This window comes from Archocentrus centrarchus, unplaced genomic scaffold, assembly GCF_007364275.1.
Source record: "Archocentrus centrarchus isolate MPI-CPG fArcCen1 unplaced genomic scaffold, fArcCen1 scaffold_32_ctg1, whole genome shotgun sequence".
Taxonomy (NCBI): domain Eukaryota; kingdom Metazoa; phylum Chordata; class Actinopteri; order Cichliformes; family Cichlidae; genus Archocentrus; species Archocentrus centrarchus.
In genome coordinates this window covers 709710-726214 of record NW_022060260.1, presented here as the reverse complement: position 1 = coordinate 726214, position 16505 = coordinate 709710, and the positions used below count along the sequence as shown (strand labels likewise).

General features: G+C 45.0%; 2 non-coding genes across 2 annotated transcripts; both read right to left on the bottom strand.

The window, feature by feature from the left end:
* Positions 1–15425: 15425 nt before the first annotated feature.
* On the bottom strand, positions 15426–15498 carry trnak-cuu (transfer RNA lysine (anticodon CUU)). The gene has a single exon. It is a non-coding gene; the product is annotated as a tRNA-Lys (tRNA).
* A 495-nt stretch (positions 15499–15993) lies between these two features.
* Positions 15994–16066, bottom strand: trnak-cuu (transfer RNA lysine (anticodon CUU)). The gene has a single exon. It is a non-coding gene; the product is annotated as a tRNA-Lys (tRNA).
* Between the last annotated feature and the right edge of the window lie 439 nt (positions 16067–16505).

The following is a 16505-nucleotide window of genomic DNA, read 5'->3' as shown; positions in this document are numbered from 1 at the left end:
CACTGTTTCTCATTCACCTTATTTACTTTGTTTATACTCCACTCTGCATTTAATCATTAATTGATATTAATCTCTGGCTCTCTTCCACAGCATGTCTTTTCTCTCCCCTCAGCCCCCCCTCAGCAGATGACCCCCCCTCCCTGAGCCTGGTTCTGATGGAGGTTTCTTCCTGTTAAAGGGAGTTTTTCCTTCCCACTGTCATCAAGTGCTGCTCATAGGGGGTCGTTCTGACTGTTGGGTTTTTTCTGTATTATTGTGGGGTCTTTACCCACAATACAAAGCGCCTTGAGGCGACTGTTTGTTGTGATTTGGCGCTATATAAATAAAATTGAATTGAATTGAATTGAATATGTGTGTTCATGTTTGTTAGAGCTTCAGCCCAGCACTGTCCAGCTGTTTAAATATGTAAATCTCTGATACGCTGAACTGTGAGTAAAAGAGAAACACAATTCCATTATCACTGAAACATCTGAAGTACAGGAGCTATGATACATGAGCATAACGCGCCTCCGGTTGTGATTTCCTGTGTGTAGTTAAGGAAACAGGTCTGACTTAAAACAACTTTTTACGTGTCTTTGAGCCAGTAAATGGATGCAGCAGCCTCTGGGGTGATGGAGAGACGGATAACTCACTAACATCTGGGCAAGCGACAGTAAAGAGGGATTTAGTGTTAGCCCCAGGAAGGCAGGGAGAAGCTGTGTGTCCATTAAACGCTTTATTACCAAGCCAGCAGCCCCGTGCTAACTCACTTAGCCCAGTGTGCAGGAGGCTCTGCTCAGCCGCCTGTCAGGCTATCAGCCAGAAAACACACTGAGCTGCATGCAGAGGTCCCCCACATACTCTGCTAAGCTTAGCCTGTCTGATAGCTCACCCATTTGTCAATCAAAAAATGTTGTGCAGAATTTAAATGCATTGTTTGTGTCATCATTCATGCAGCACACTTGTGCCTCTATAAACATTAAAGAAACAGTTAAGGTGAATGTAGGCCACTGTAATCCTGCAAACCAGAATGTGTTTAATAATTTGAGAAATCACTGTATCTGTGTGCCGGCCTATTCTTCAGCTGTCAGCACAGCTGTTCATCTAAAGACCAGGCAGCTGTACTTTTGGGCGCCTGAGTCAGTGCAGAGTTAGAGACACTGCCTGCTCCACTCCGTGTGTAGGGAGACGTTTGCTGATGTTACGGCATTTTCAAGCTCCTCACCAAAGTTTAACCATCACCTCTGAAGTACCAAACCCAAACTCTATTGCAAACCTGATTTGAACTCTAAAGGCCATTACACACTGGGCGCGCTGTAAACAAATAACACAAAATTCTGAATCTTTTGGATGCAAACTTGTTGCGTAACCAACATACACACTGAACGCGTTGCGTTTTGCGAATAATTCGTCTTCATATGCGCTGTGAAAAAATGCAGTTGACATCAAGCGATGATGTAACGAGGTCCTGATGTTTCTAAACAAGAGAAGAAGAAACAGAGATTCTGGGTTCATCCAACTCTCATGAGAAAGCAGCAGCAGGGAGAGTTTCATGGTTTGGGCTCTTGTTGGCAGAGTTGGGATCACATCTGAGGAGGCAGCGATAAATTCAGTGGCTCGATTGACCTGGAGCAGCGCCTGGCTGTGTCTGAGGAGAAACAGGACAATTTTACTGTTTCTGCATCACTGCATATTCACTATATCGGTATGCGTTTTGAGCTATGAGCTCACATGCTGCCAAATGCAGAGCTCTGATCAGTCAGATCAGTTTGTTCGTGTGCAAAAATCAGAAAAATTGAACTTGGAAAAAATAAATGCTGCAAATTCATCCTGTGAAATGTGAACAGCTGCATTTAGAACAGGTGAGTCCGAATATTTTTATTGGACAAACATTCGCGTGATTTTTATGTGTGCGGTGTGTGAAGGCCTTAATACTGGGTCTGAACCCTTGAACAGGCCTCTGAAGAACTTTGAAGTTCTAAGTTTAACAAAAATTAATCACTGATGGTCTAAAACTGGTTTTCACTAAGATGGCTGGAGGTGTTAATGTGTTTTATTGTTGTCTTTCATTTTCTGTAAAAGCGGCTTCACTTACTGTTAGCTGGTGAACTTAAATCTAATGCAGATGTGAGCGTGCAGTTACTGAAAGTGGATTTCTTTCAGGTTGGGTCTCTTTCACGTCCTGTCATTGAAGGCTTTTCCTCTGGTCTCCACAAGCTGTTCAACCTTCAGTCTCCAGCTTTCATTCTGAGGAGGGTCAAATCCCCAGCACCTGTCTGAACCCATGCTTTCAGTGTAATCAAGAGTTTTACCCTCTGTAGGCTGGAGTAGCCCTTGTGCAGGTGTTTTCTGTGAAGGATTAAGCCTGTGCTGCTGTCATATCTGTACATATCTGTAATTCGGTCCTTCTTCCAGCATCTCTGTGTCCTGGGTCAGTGGAATCGATCATAATAAAGCTTCACTGTGACATCATCTACTCGTCAGGATGAGTATTATGGACTGTTTGCTGTCCACAGCGGCTGAAGGGTCTGCATGTCGCCTATCACTGTCAGCCACTATCCAGCTTCAACCTGTGTTTTTAGTACTCATCAGTACTAATATTAATATTCTCCCATGTTTAAAGCAGCACTCAGAGATGCCTCTCAGTATGTGATCGGCTGTTTACTGGTGAAATCTCTGCTGTCTGTCAGTTAGTCGCTAACTAGCAGGTCGTAGATTTTTTTATAACTTCTTTCCCCAAAGCAGCTTCCTGCTGCAGTGAGAGACAAGATTGATGGGAGCTGTGAGACAGGAGTGAACTGAAACACAGTTAGAGGCTCAAAGAGTGAGATGACAAAAATTGTGTTGTGTTGTGTTGGTGTTTGTATCCACTGTTAATGCAATGAGCTGCACTGTTAAACTCTTCATTGATGCACAGCTTTGACAGGCCCCGTTTTGTTTGTCAGTCTTATTAAACTGTAGTTTGCTGAGACAGCCATGTTTCAGAGGAGCTTCCTCTTTAGTCGACTGCGTTTTCAGAAGTGACAGATCTGTGTGCTGAAGGCCTTTCAGGGCCCTGATTCATATTATCTCGAAACAGGCCAGAGAGGAGTGCAGTAACAGATCATCATGCCATGACTGACTCGTTATGAGTCCCACGCTCAAACCTTTCTGTGTGTGTTTGTGCATGAACACGTGTGCGGCTTGTAAACTGTAATCTGCCTCTGCACATTTAGTGTGCATGAATCTTGTGCAAGGAGAGCTCCTGCAGCAAGAAGAATGAGCTGATGTCCCGTGTTTGGCTAATTAAGACAGCAGTCGACAGAGAGGGCGGCGAGCACCGAGTGATGGCAGAGAGGTGCTAATTCATAACTGACGTAATGTATGAAATGTGTCTCAGAGTTTTTAAGACTCTGTGATTTCAGTCTGATGAGGTGACATACACCTTTGTGTGAACACTGAAAATACACAGCGTCGCTTCATTTGCCACCAAACACACATTCATGAACACACACCGCACACAGGAACGTCCTTCTCAGACAGGAGATCTGTGACACTTCTTCAGTATTTCAGACAAACAGCGGCTCTCCTGGGACTGAGCCACAGGTCTGATGTTTGGATCAGACCTCGGTCTGATTCTTACTCATTATATGATTTCTCACTGAAATCTGAAGTAAAACTACAGCATAAATTTACAAGTTCATGCAGGAGACTCTGAGGTCTGTGTGCTCAGTATCTCTGAGGACATTTCCTTAGTTTTCAAAGCTTTTACTGTGAAGCTGAGTGACTGTATCACGATCATGCTGGTCGTGTTTGATCAGCAGTGTCGTGGCCAGAGAGCAGACAGATGGAGGAAGATGTTTTGGGATTGTGTTACTTGCAGGTATTCAGATTCCTGGCTTCAGGATTTCTAAAAACATTCATACGTTGCTGATTTATTTGAATGTTTATTTGAGTGATTATAACCCAACTACAGTGTACACACAGAACTGTTAACATATGAAAGAGGTGGTAGCAGTGAAATATAAAAATCCAGCAGCAGGAACCACACGAGCAGTGCAGTTTGATAATCGCTAACAGCAGGTCTTCAAACTCAGGGTGAACTGACAAGTGTGTGCACAGCCAACAGCTAACATCCAATCAGTGTTTTTTCTTTTTGCCCGGCGTATGGATGGATGGTGTCTTTCAGAGCGTGTTGTGTGATTGTAGGCCATCACATACTGTCAGAGCAGGCTGACGTGTTAGATACACTGAATGCAGAATGTGCTCGTCCGCAGTGTGCTCAGGCTGTCTCTGACAGTGTAGCGCTGTCTGTGTCACACTCTAACAGACAGCCAAATAACCCCTTGGCAGTGTAAACAAAGAGAGATTACACCCTGGTGAGTGGAAGGAGTCTGCCTGTGAGCTCCTACCACTGAGCTGGATGCAGCAGAGAGCGAGAGAGGCAGGATGGTCGCTGCACACTGAGATGCTAAATATGGAGGAAAATAGTTAGAAAACCCATAATGCACACAAACCTCAGTGTGACTCCTTTTACTGGTGAATATTCAGGCTCAGTGGGTTTTAGGATCAGCTGATTGGTATCTTAGATTTTTCTTTATTAAATAAAAGAGGAAATGAAATGAAAGGCTGAGGCCTGCTGCTTTTAAAGGGGAGTCTGCATCACTGACTTTTGGCTGATGGTGGTACAACAGCACAGCTTTTGGTGCTTTCCCACAAACTGATTGTTGGTGAACAGGTCATTTTGGAGATGTCAGTGTGTGTATGCCACCTAACACCAATCAAACTGTGTGGATATGATCTGTGAGATGTTTAAGGACCAGCTGTGGTTCTGAGATGCAGCTTTCCTGTGCAGTAATGATGGCTGTTTAACCTCTAAAGCTCATGCACAGATTTGCTCTGATGGTGTTAGAGAGACCCTCGAGTGGCTGTCTCACACCAAGTGCACGAAGTGACAACCCTGAAAACGTCTCTAATTAAGATGGAGGCATTCTTGGATTTATGTTACAACAGCAACACAAGTTAGTAATCAATGAGTTGATGAACATATTGATAACCATATTAGTTTGCAGGGTTACAGGTTAGGTTTGAGATGCCATCAGTCTGCACTAACACGAGAACCTCTGTCCTGTTTATGGGCAGTTGTCTGATTTCAGTGTGCCCTTTTAGAGTGCTGCTAACAGAACTGGAGTTCTTCATCCACAGGCCTGATGATGGTTCATGCTTTCATCTGAGAAAACTTACTCTGCACATTGATACACGTGAAAAGCTCTTTTATTCCCATGCCTTCTACATGGATTATCATCTAGTGATGATGCTACTTTTCCACTTGCAGCTACATGTGACCTGCAGTTCCACCTTCAGCTTCGTCCCTAAGTAGCTCCTTCAGGCCATAACAGCCGTGCTTCCACGGGCTCCATGGATAGTCCGTTTTCTCCAACTGGGAAGCCGTTCTCGAGTGTGTTCCTGTGTTTGTAAAAGTGGCCAAAGATCTTAGATGTTCAATACAGCCACAGTGTGTGAAGTGGATCGAATAAAATAACACATAATAATAATTATTATTATTATTAAGACAATTACAATTACAATTAACATTATCAAGACACCCAAGGACACTTTAGAAGAAAGAACAAAACAATCACAGGAACTATATAAAAGAACAGAATAAAAAATGACAAGGCCAGAGGAGCTAAAGTAAGTAGGCTCTCCTGAACAGGTGAGTTTTGAGTTGTGATTTGAAGGGAGGAAGAGAGTATCATGGTGGGCACTGGTTTACTTGTGTTTTCCTTTCCACAGGTCTAGGTTGGGGTAGGCAAGCAGGGTTCTGCCTTTGGGTGGAGTCACTGTTCCCCCCTCGTCCTACACACCTGTCCTAACCTCCCTGCAGGTATTTAAGAACCATCTGATCTTTGCCAGATTGTCTGTTTTGCAGTACGGTAATCAGGCCCTCTGTGTAAGCTTTCCAGTGAATAGCGTTTCTGTGTTCTCGACATGCTTTCCTCATTCCTCATTTTAGTGCACTCTCCGGTGTATCCGTGGATTACAGTTTTGGACTTTCCTAAACATTTCTGCATAGCTGGTTCACCTTCTGGAAATCACCCCGTTGAACTGCCTTTGCTTCCTCGCCTGCCTTCCCTCCCTTGAGCAAACCAGTGCACCTCTCCTCAGACCAGACTATCATTCTCTCTTGTAAGCCTCAACATTCATCTGCACCTGTTTCTGGATCTGATAGCTTTCTGCTGCCCATGGAACTAACGCTGATCCCCTCTCTCCCAGTGGCTTCCCATCCGTGGCTCTGAACCAGGTTCCTCAGTTCCCCAGTGTCACAGCTCCTTTCCCAGAGACAGTGTTTTTTGATTCTGTGCTCCTTGTGTTAAATAAAGATTGTGTGTTTGACTATTTGGTCTTGATTGTGCATGAGAGTCTACTTTAGCTTCAGCACTTGCACATTTACAGAGAGTCAATATTGTGGATGTCTGGTGGGAGCAGAGTTCTGGTGGGAGCAGAGTGGGAGAAAGCTCTGTTCACAGTGGTCCTGAGGCCGATGGAAGAGGAAGAACAGAGGAGGAGGTGAAAGAGATTGGGTAGAGAAGAAAGGGCAAGGTTGTAGATGGCCTTGGATGCGTACAAGATGAGTTCGAAATGAATTCTGAATTCATCTGGAAGCCAGTGGAGGTGCTGTAGGAATGGGGAGATGTGGTGAAATGAGGGGTTTTGGGGATGAGATGAGCTTCTGGAGGGATTTGTGAAGGAGGCCAAAGGGAAGAAAATTACAATAATCAATATGGGAGGTAAAAAGACTGTGAATGAGGATGGAAGTGGTGTTGGGGTGAGAGGGAGGAGTGGAGACGATTAATGTTTTGTAGATGGAAATATGCATACTGGATAATATTATTGATGTGAGAGTGAAATGCTGCCAAGGATAAAACCCAGAATCTTAAGTGTTGCTATTGTCATTTCTGAAAAGTGATGCGTTTACACGACGACGTTTCAGAAATGATCTCCATTTACACGGAAACGCAAGTCTTCATTGTCTTCATTGGAGGAGACAAAGCTGCGATAGGCAGATTTGGTTTGGGTGACTGTGTTCTTATAATGTAATACATTAGATTTGTACGTGTCTTTGTGGATAATGAGACCAGTTTTATTATAGAGATGCTCCAAGTGATGACCTTTGTTTTTCAGTAAAATAGAGGGCAGGATGGGTGAAGGACACAGACCATGTTTTCACTAAGGCATGGGTTGATTTCAGTCAGACACAGAAAATCCAGCTTATGGTCAGGCAGGAAATCCTGAGTGAGATGTCCCTTGTTCATGAGTGAACGGATGCTGAGTAGACCAAAGTTTACAGCAGTGGAGACAGACAGGCTAGCCGACCCGGCTTGGCTGGCCGACGCATTGATATCGGCAGATCGATGAGTGGTGGCCCAGATGGAATGGATGATTTCAACCTGTCAAACTGGAAATTCTGGCGAGACAGATGCAGCGTCACTGGTGGGGGTTCGAACAGGTGCCGGGAGAGCCAAAGGAACAAAGGAGCCATGTATTGAAGGAGACCTGACACAGATTGAATGAGGATCCAGGCAACAGCACTCAGATACAAATCCACCTGGCCCACATCATGATCAGCGACGGCCAGGTGAGGTCACGAAGCGGTTGGTGTGTTTGGCAGGTAAGCTGATGCTAGCTCAACTGGACATCGGCACGGTGAGATGAAAACTGGATTGATGAGTAATGGAGGAGAATGATAAAAAGTTTACCAGCAAGTAGCAGCAGCGAGACACCACCGTCCACTCAGCCTGAAGCCCCGGAAGCATCTACTGGGCTTCATCTACAACAGTCTCCATACATTGGATGCACATAGAGTGACAATACCTGAATCTGCACAGCTGTAAGTGTTCACACGCTTTGCTCAGCATGTCATTTCATGCTGCAGTCCTGTTGGTTGCTTAGTAGTCATAGGTCATAGCAGCAGTCACACTGTGAGACAGACGTCTTTAATTTCTGAATTTTATCTCAGGCTGTCTTTGGTGGCACCACAGGTCCAACTGTGTGAACCTCTCTGATGGTGTGATGGGTTTTTGGACCACTGCTTTGGAGCTACAACAAAATATATCATCATGATTCTTCCACGTTGGTCATCTTCGGTCCAGACACCCTCTCTATTTTTAAGATTAGGCTTAAAACTTTCCTTTTTGATCAAGCTTATAGTTAGGGCTGGATCAGGTGACCCTGAACCCTCCTGTAGTTTAGCTGCTATAGGCCTAGGCTGCTGGGTTTCTGATTCACTCATCGCTTTTCACTCTTTCTGTTTATATTTAATCATTAATAATTATAAAGCACTTTTCTACTTCAAAGTGCTTTATACTACAAACCTCACTCACACACACATTCATACAAGCATATTTTTCTATATCTAACATTCAGACACTCAGGGTTCAGTATCACCCCCAAGGATACTTCGGCATGCAGACCGGAGCATCCAGGGATCGAACCACCAACCTTAATTGGTGGTAGATGACCTGCTCTGCCTCCTCCTGAGCCACAGTCACCACAGTGTCTTTTGTCCTGTCTCTCTCTCCCCCCTCAGCAGATGACCGCCCCTCCCTGAGCCTGGTTCTGATGGAGGTTTCTTCCTGTTAAAGGGAGTTTTTCCTTCCCACTGTCACCAAGTGCTGCTCATAGGGGGTCGTTTTGACTCTTGGGTTTTCTCTGTATTATTGTAGGGTCTTTGCCTACAATATAAAGCACCTTGACATGACTGTTGTTGTGATTTCGTGCTATATAACTAAAACTGAAAAGAACTGAATCTGTACTTAATCAAAATAAATCAAGTATTTACTTTTTTATATTTTTGTATTTGACTTCAGTGACTCAGCAACATAAAAATATTTTCCAATTTAATTTTTCTTCTTCTTTTTTTTTCTCCAACATTATGTTCAAGAATTCCCAGCCTGGAAGGTGACGCCACCTGAGCTGGTTCCCTTTGACGTGGAGAAGCAGCGGCTCCCTCCTGAATGACTGAGCAGCCCTATCTTTTAAGGACAGGGCCACCCTTTAGGTGAAGCTCATTTCTGCTGCCTGTGTTCAAGATCGGTTTATTTTGGTCCCCACTCTCAGCTCGTGGTCGTATGTGAGGGCAGGAACGTAGATGACCGGTAAACAGCTTCACCTTCACGCTCGGCGCTCTCTTCACCACACGGACTGGTACCACACCGTCATCACTGCAGATGCTGTTTACTGTTTTTTATTGATTTATTTTATTGATTTACTGTTATTTTATTGATTGTGTTTTTCCTTTGCTTTCTAAATATATCCATTTTTCCTATTATTTATTCAATCTGGAATCATGTGGTTCTCTTGTTAGCTAGTTTTCCTGTTTTGTATTTCACTGCCTGTTCAGTGTCTTCACTCTTATGTACATTTTTCTATCCTTGGAATCTTGAACTGTTTGCTTTTGAAAGCACCTTGGTTCACCTTCTCCTGTATAAATAAGTGACTGGACTAATACCCATCCGTCTTCTTCCACTTATCTGGGTCAGGGTATGCAGGGATGTTGGAGCCTGTCCAGGATGATCCACAGATCTAAATGAAACTTTTGGCTCTTCAGTTTCAGATGTTTCAGCTTGCAGGTTCAGACTGAGTAACTGCTGAATAAACTTAAACTTTGGAAGCTGAATACAAACTTCATTTATTGCTTCTCTTACGTCTTCTGCGTTCTGTTCCTATCAGAGTGTCAACACCCCCCTGGTTCCTTCCACGTCTCCCCCTGTCAGGGGCTATCTGTGTCAGCACCCCAACCCCGGCTAATAGGCCTGTCAGCTCGCCGACATCACAGGGTCGAACCGTGTGATGATACTGGATGTCACAGTCACCGTCCATTAGCAAATGCGATCAAGGAGCGTGACGTGCCTGATTCACTCACTTACACACAGACCATGATATCATGTTAGTGACCCCAGTGAAACACAAGAGGGTCTCACACATGGAGCAGCAGGTTTAAAAATCAGAAACCTGAGACTCAGTGAGGTCACGATGAACTTCAACGAATGGGAGAAGAGTCAGCAACAGGATGATTAATTAGTTAACAATTTATATTAATGTTCACTGAAAGACCTCCACTTAGAGTGCAATTAATTCTAATTAAAAGAGCAGCTCCAGTTATGTCGGCAGGAAAAAAGCTTAACAATATAATCAAGCTAATTAAAAGGGGGTGGTGTGGAACCCTGCAGTTATCAGGACGCGATGATGCCTGAAAATCAACTTGATCCATGTGTTTATGCACAAACACGTGAAGCAGCTTGTTTTACAAACGCACCACAACAGCGTCTCAATTAATTACAGTCAGAGCACGAGGTTACACAGGAAGCACGAGCAGATTGGTTATTACATCTTTACGTTATTCAGGAAGAAAAGTCTCACTGAGACTAAAGACATCTTTGTTCACAAAAGGGCAGCAGATATCGACACAAACGCAACCGGCAGGCTCCTCTCACAGGTGAACGCAACATCGTGATCATATCCAACAATTATAAAACTGATACTACTTACTAAACAAAAGAAGGACTCTGAGAGTGGAACCCTCCGCCGGGGCAGCGGCCTCTCTGCTCGGGACTTCTATTGAAGGCAATAATATTGTATTTTGTATATATTCATTTTTTGTTCTTTTTAAACGTACTTTAAGATGTTTATAATGCAGGAAAAATAAGTGCAGGCTTTGGTTATTTGCTCTGTTTAAAGTCATTTTGATATAATTTGGAGTATAATTATTTTTTATTATTGATGTGGATTTAGTACATGTGTAGCATCTATTGTTTAGTAACATTTATTTAAATGTTTAGTTTATTTTGTTTCCCCCCAAAAAACAACCTTTTTCAGGACGATACCTGTTACTGTAATGTACGTAACAAAGTCAGAATAAAATGAATCAACTATACTCAAAAGGGATCCCATACCAACACGTGCTTTCAGTCTGAAAACATTTTAAACAGCCCCATACAGCATTATTCTCATTTTGACCTTCAGATCAATCTATTGACTTTGAAGGAGAGGTTAGAGGTCAAATGTGACATGCTATTTGAAATCTTTGCACAGTACTTGATTCTAACAACACACACCACAGTGGTAAGAACCAGTTATTTTGTCCATTTAGGAACAAGAAATGATGATGCTGACCTTGAAGACCTCAGTGGATGGAAGGCAAATTTTACTGGACTGTTAACATGACCTCTGACCTCTGCACGCCCACAAAGTTTTATCAGAATGGAAACTTTTCGAGCTGTCAGCTCGACAGAATGACACGCAAATGCTACCGGCCTCCACAAGTGACACATATATTGAGAGATGAAAAACAAACAACAACAACAACAAAAATATATATATATTTTAAAATTTCAAGATCACAACAATTTTCCAATTTAGAACTGCAACAAAAAACAAACTAACAAAAATAGGGCCAAAAATAGGGCTCAGAGAACAGACAAATCTCAGTAGCTTAAACACTAACTACATGGCACATACATAACCTAGTGGCTGGCATAGTATAGCAGAACTTCTGTGCCAAGTATGGAGTGGAAGGCCCGAGGTCACAAAGGGAACCCAAGAGCCACTGCACCAGCATAGGGTCTGCCAGTGGGTCCAAGGATTTAATCCTGATACCAATTATGGTGTTCTATGGCAAATGTCATTTGTTCTCAGGCAGTGAGCACAGGGCCCACTAGAGAATGTCGGGCCCTCAACATGCCCTCATGAAGTCTGTTTCTGATTGTTTGGTTGGAGATATTCACACCAGCGGCTGCTGGAGGTCATTTTTTAGGGCTCTGGCACTGCTCGTAAGCCGCGTTTCCATACAGGACGACTCGGCGCTGGTCGACTCAGTCAGCCCAACTCCGCATGGTTGTGTTGTGTTTCCACTGCAATTGAGGACCACCACAGTGTGGGTGGAGTCAATAGAGCAGCACGGGCAGTAGTCTCATGATGTGACTCGTGTGCGCCTCAAAATACAACAATAGATGAGATAGAGGCAAGCTAACAGCTAATGCCAGTTTAATATCATCATCATGCATAAGTCCCCGTACAATGTGTTAATGGATGAAGGTTATCATTAAGTATAACCCTATACCCCGAACATAATCGGCTCAGTGTACTTCAAAAGAGCCGCCGTTCGCGGACAACAATTACTGTAATAACACCACAATAATACCCTATATTGGTTGTGAAGTGCAGTTTCTCAGCTTTCAGAAACTGTTTGAATTTTTCTGATAGGACAAACGGTCGTGTTATTACGGTAATCAGCCCTCCGGCCGGCTCTGTGCTAACCAGCTGTTCGGCTAGTAGGGGCAGGTAACGGTGCTTCAGCAGCGATCGCCCGGCAGTATATGTTTGCTGTGTGAGCGTTTCAGATGGCTCTCATGTTGCAAAACTACTGCTGCAAACTGTCAGTCTGGGGATTCAACAGGTGCTTTGTGCCTCCAGTTTCTTGCTGTCGGGTTTTAAAAATGGCAGGCTTGATTCTGGTGAAGGAGTCACTCCCATAGTGACGACACTCCCTGGCCAATCAGTGGCATGCTGTCCTCCGCGTCACATTTTTGTATCGCCTCGTATTGCTCAGAACCTCGGGTGAGTGGGTACGAAAAAGTACCTGCAAACTTGCAGTTACTAATGGAAACGCCGTCAAACCGCGGTGAGTCGAGGCGACCCGTGCCGAGTCGTCCCGTATGGAAACGCGGCTATACTGTTCCTCCTTGCAGATACTGGTCCTGCCAATGGGTTAAGGACCCTCTACAACCCTTGCTACAACACCACAGACTGGGATGCGCTGCTAAGCCTTCAGGGTGACGATATAGAAGGGATGACACACTGTCTGACGGAGTATCTCAACTTCAGTGCAGACATTGTCTCCCCCTCCAGGACTGTACGATGTTACCCTAATAATAAACCATGGGTAACACAGGAAGTACAGGAGAAAGGTGGAGCAAAAGCTAAAAGAGAACAACCTGAGGGAGGTCTGGGAAGGTGTGAAAAGGTTGATCAAGCCTATAGTTAGAGCTGGATCAGGTGACCCTGAACCCTCCCTTAGTTATGCTGCTATAGGCCTAGGCTGCTGGGGGGGTTCCCATAATGCACTGTTTCTTTTCATTCACCTTATTTACTTTGTTTATACTCCACTCTGCATTTAATCATTAATTGTTATTAATCTCTGGCTCTCTTCCACACAGCATGTCTTTTCTCTCCCCTCAGCCCCCCCTCAGCAGATGCCCCCCCCTCCCTGAGCCTGGTTCTGCTGGAGGTTTCTTCCTGTTAAAGGGAGTTTTTCCTTCCCACTGTCACCAAGTGCTGCTCATAGGGGGTCGTTTAGACTGTTGGGTTTTCTCTGTATTATTGTAGGGTCTTTAACCACAATATAAAGCACCTTGAGGTGACTGTTTGTTGTGATTTGGTGCTATATAAATAAAATTGAAATGATTTGAATTATATTGTAGCATTGAAGATGTTGAAGAAAATGGCGAGATAGGCAGCAAAAGTTGCCTTTTAATTGTTAAACCAATGGTTGCTGTGGACATGTCAAAAACACAGCAAAAAACAAGAATCCACCTCTCTCTGACTCTCTTGCTGTCTCACGCACACACACACACACACACACACACACACACATATCTGTCCCGCCCCTTCTCTTCTCAGCCATTCACCTGCTTAGCTCAGCAGTGGGAAATTACAGAACATCTGCACAGAAAGGCATCTGACTTTAACCACAGTAGAAGTGCTATACTGTGGCCTTTGTCCAGGCTCCACCCACTGCAGCATTGGTTGGAGGTTGGCATCCTGCTCCTGTTGCGCTCTCCATTTTGGTGGGTCAGTAATCTGTGCTGCTCTGCAGGCCAGCCTGCCCCCCCGCTGCAGATGGGAAGGGCTGGCTGCACAGGTAATATTTGAGGTGGCTTATTGCCCTTACAATGGCCAGGAGCTCTCTGCACATCACACAGTAGTGTCGTTCAGCCTTATTGAAGGTTCAGCCACCACGCCACCACTCTCTCCCCCTCTGGCCCCAGCTGGCTAAGCACTGCTCTCATTCCAATGTCACTGGCACCTGTGTTCAGGATGAATGGCAGACTGGGGTCCAGGGTGGCGAGGATGGGGGATTCTGTCAGGGCCTTCATTAGATGGTCAAAAGCCTTTTCGCACCTGTGGTCTGAGCAAAGTTACTGTCCTTTTGCTGCAGGCAGAACAGGGGCGCAGCAATTCAAGAGAAGCCGCGCACAAACCGCCTATAGTAGGATTCCAGTCCAAGGAAGCTCTTTAGGTCCCTCAGGTTAGTGGGGGTTAGCCAGTCCTTCACTGCCTGCATTTTCTTCTCCAGTGTACTGATGCCCTCATCTGGACACGCAGCTGCCACAGCTCCTCCTGCTGCATGGGATCCCAGCTGTGGCAGCTGCGTGTCCATATCACCCTCACCTCGCCTATCCCCACCCCCCCGCGACAGTTTGCCAGTCCGAGGCAGGAGGGCTCACAACAGTAGAGGAATGGGGGGGTGGGGGACTGGGGTGCGGGTGGAAAGTTTGGGGTGGGGTGTGTGGCTCATGATGCACCCCCGCTGCTCTTGACTTTGGAGGCCCATGTGGGGTGCACCAGTTCAACACACAAATATGAATTGAGATGTGGCTTACCCCTGTACCTTAGACACCCCTGGCTCAGTAAATATTCATGTCAAGATTACAATGACTGACTAAAATTATATACTTTTGCCATATTCATATAGCCCTCGCAGTGACACACACACACTCAGATTTCTCAGCTGTTGTGGAGGAGGCGCTCTGTCTGTGGTCGGCTGATGGCGTGCTCACCATCTTCTGGGATTTCTAAGTTGCAGCAAACAGAGTGGAGTCAGAAATAAAGATAAATAAAACTGTGGGAGAGAAACAAACTGACTGAGTTTTGTTTCATGATTGATTAAATCATGCATTTAAAAAAATAACTGCAGTTTTGGAACTTATTTTTTCTCTCTCAAATGAACTACAGACGGTCCTGAAACTGTCAGAGGTGGTTACTGTAGAGAGTCATTTTAGAGGCTCAGACTTAACATTTCAACTTGAAGTGGCTCTAGGGAAGGGGTCAGCTCTGGAGCCGCATGTGGCTCTTTCATCCTTATGCTGCAGCTCTGTGCAGTATTTTCGTTAGTTCATTTTTGTTGTAGTTCTAAATTGGAACATTATTGTGATCTTGAAATATTAAAATAAAACTACTTTACTATTTTTCACATCACTTGCAGAAGCTTCAGGTCTGCTGCCACTATCCTCTGCAGGGACACCAAAGCCACCATGAAGCTTGCAGTATTTGTGGTCCTCAGTGTTTTATTTTCTGTGGAAACCAGGTCCAAATGGCTAAAGGTTGCCAACCCCCTCGTGTTTATGACTGGTCATATGCTGAGCCTTATTTTCTCCTCAAACTTGAAGATTGTCCAACAGCTATATCACCCAACATGGGGCTTGAACCCATGACCTTGAGATTAAGAGTCTCATGCTCTGTCAACTGAGCTAGCTGGGCCTCAGCTGTGTGCACTTGGTCTTAGCCCCTGCAGTCCCTGACTACTTTACAGGGGTATATCAAATGTCTCAGGTCTCCAATCCAGGCTTTTGGAGCACAGAGGGTCGTCAACCCATCAGCAGGACTGGTATCTACGGAGGAACAGGATGAGCGCTGCCAGAGCCCTAAAAAAAAGGACCTCCAGCAGGCCGCTGGTGTGACTGTCTTCAACCAAACAATCAGACTTCATGAGGGTCTGACATTCTCTAGTGGGCCCTGTGCTCATTGCCTGAGAACATGGAGCCCAATTGACATTTGCCATAGAACACCAGAAATGGTATCAGAATTAAATCCGTGGACCCACTGGTGGTGCATTGGCTCTTGGGTTCCTCTTGATGCATTACAGTGTCTGGCCTCATGTGGGAAAGGTATGCAGGCACTACCTTTAGGATGAAAAAATTCATACTACTAACCCCATGCTTGCCTGATCTAAATCCAGTGTCTCAAGTGCGTCATCACCCAACGTGGGGGTCGAACCCACGACCCTGAGATTAAGAGTCTCATGCTGTGCCAACTGAGCTAGCTGGGCCTTGGCTGCATGTGGTCAGCCAATGGAGTTGAACTTTGAATTTACCAGTTGAGGTCTCAGTCCCTGCAGTCCCTGACTACCTTACAGGGGTATATCAAATGTCTCAGGTCTCCAATCCTGGCTTTTGGAGCACAGAGATTAGATTAGATTAGATTCCGTCTGTTGGTCCTACGCTTGGGAAGGAGCAGTGTGTAACTGAACAGGCTCCTCTGGTTGCTGATGACCGTGTGCAGAGGGTGACTGGCATCATCCATAATGACCAGTAGTTTGTAGATAGTCCTCTTCTCTGCCACCATCACCAGAGAGTCCAGCTTCATGCCGACTACAGAACCAGCCCACCTGATCAGTTTGTCTATCCTGGATGTGTCCTTCCTGGTTGTGCCCCCCCCCGAAGTCAGTGATCAGCTCCTTGGTCTTGAGGTGTTATGGCTATAGCTGT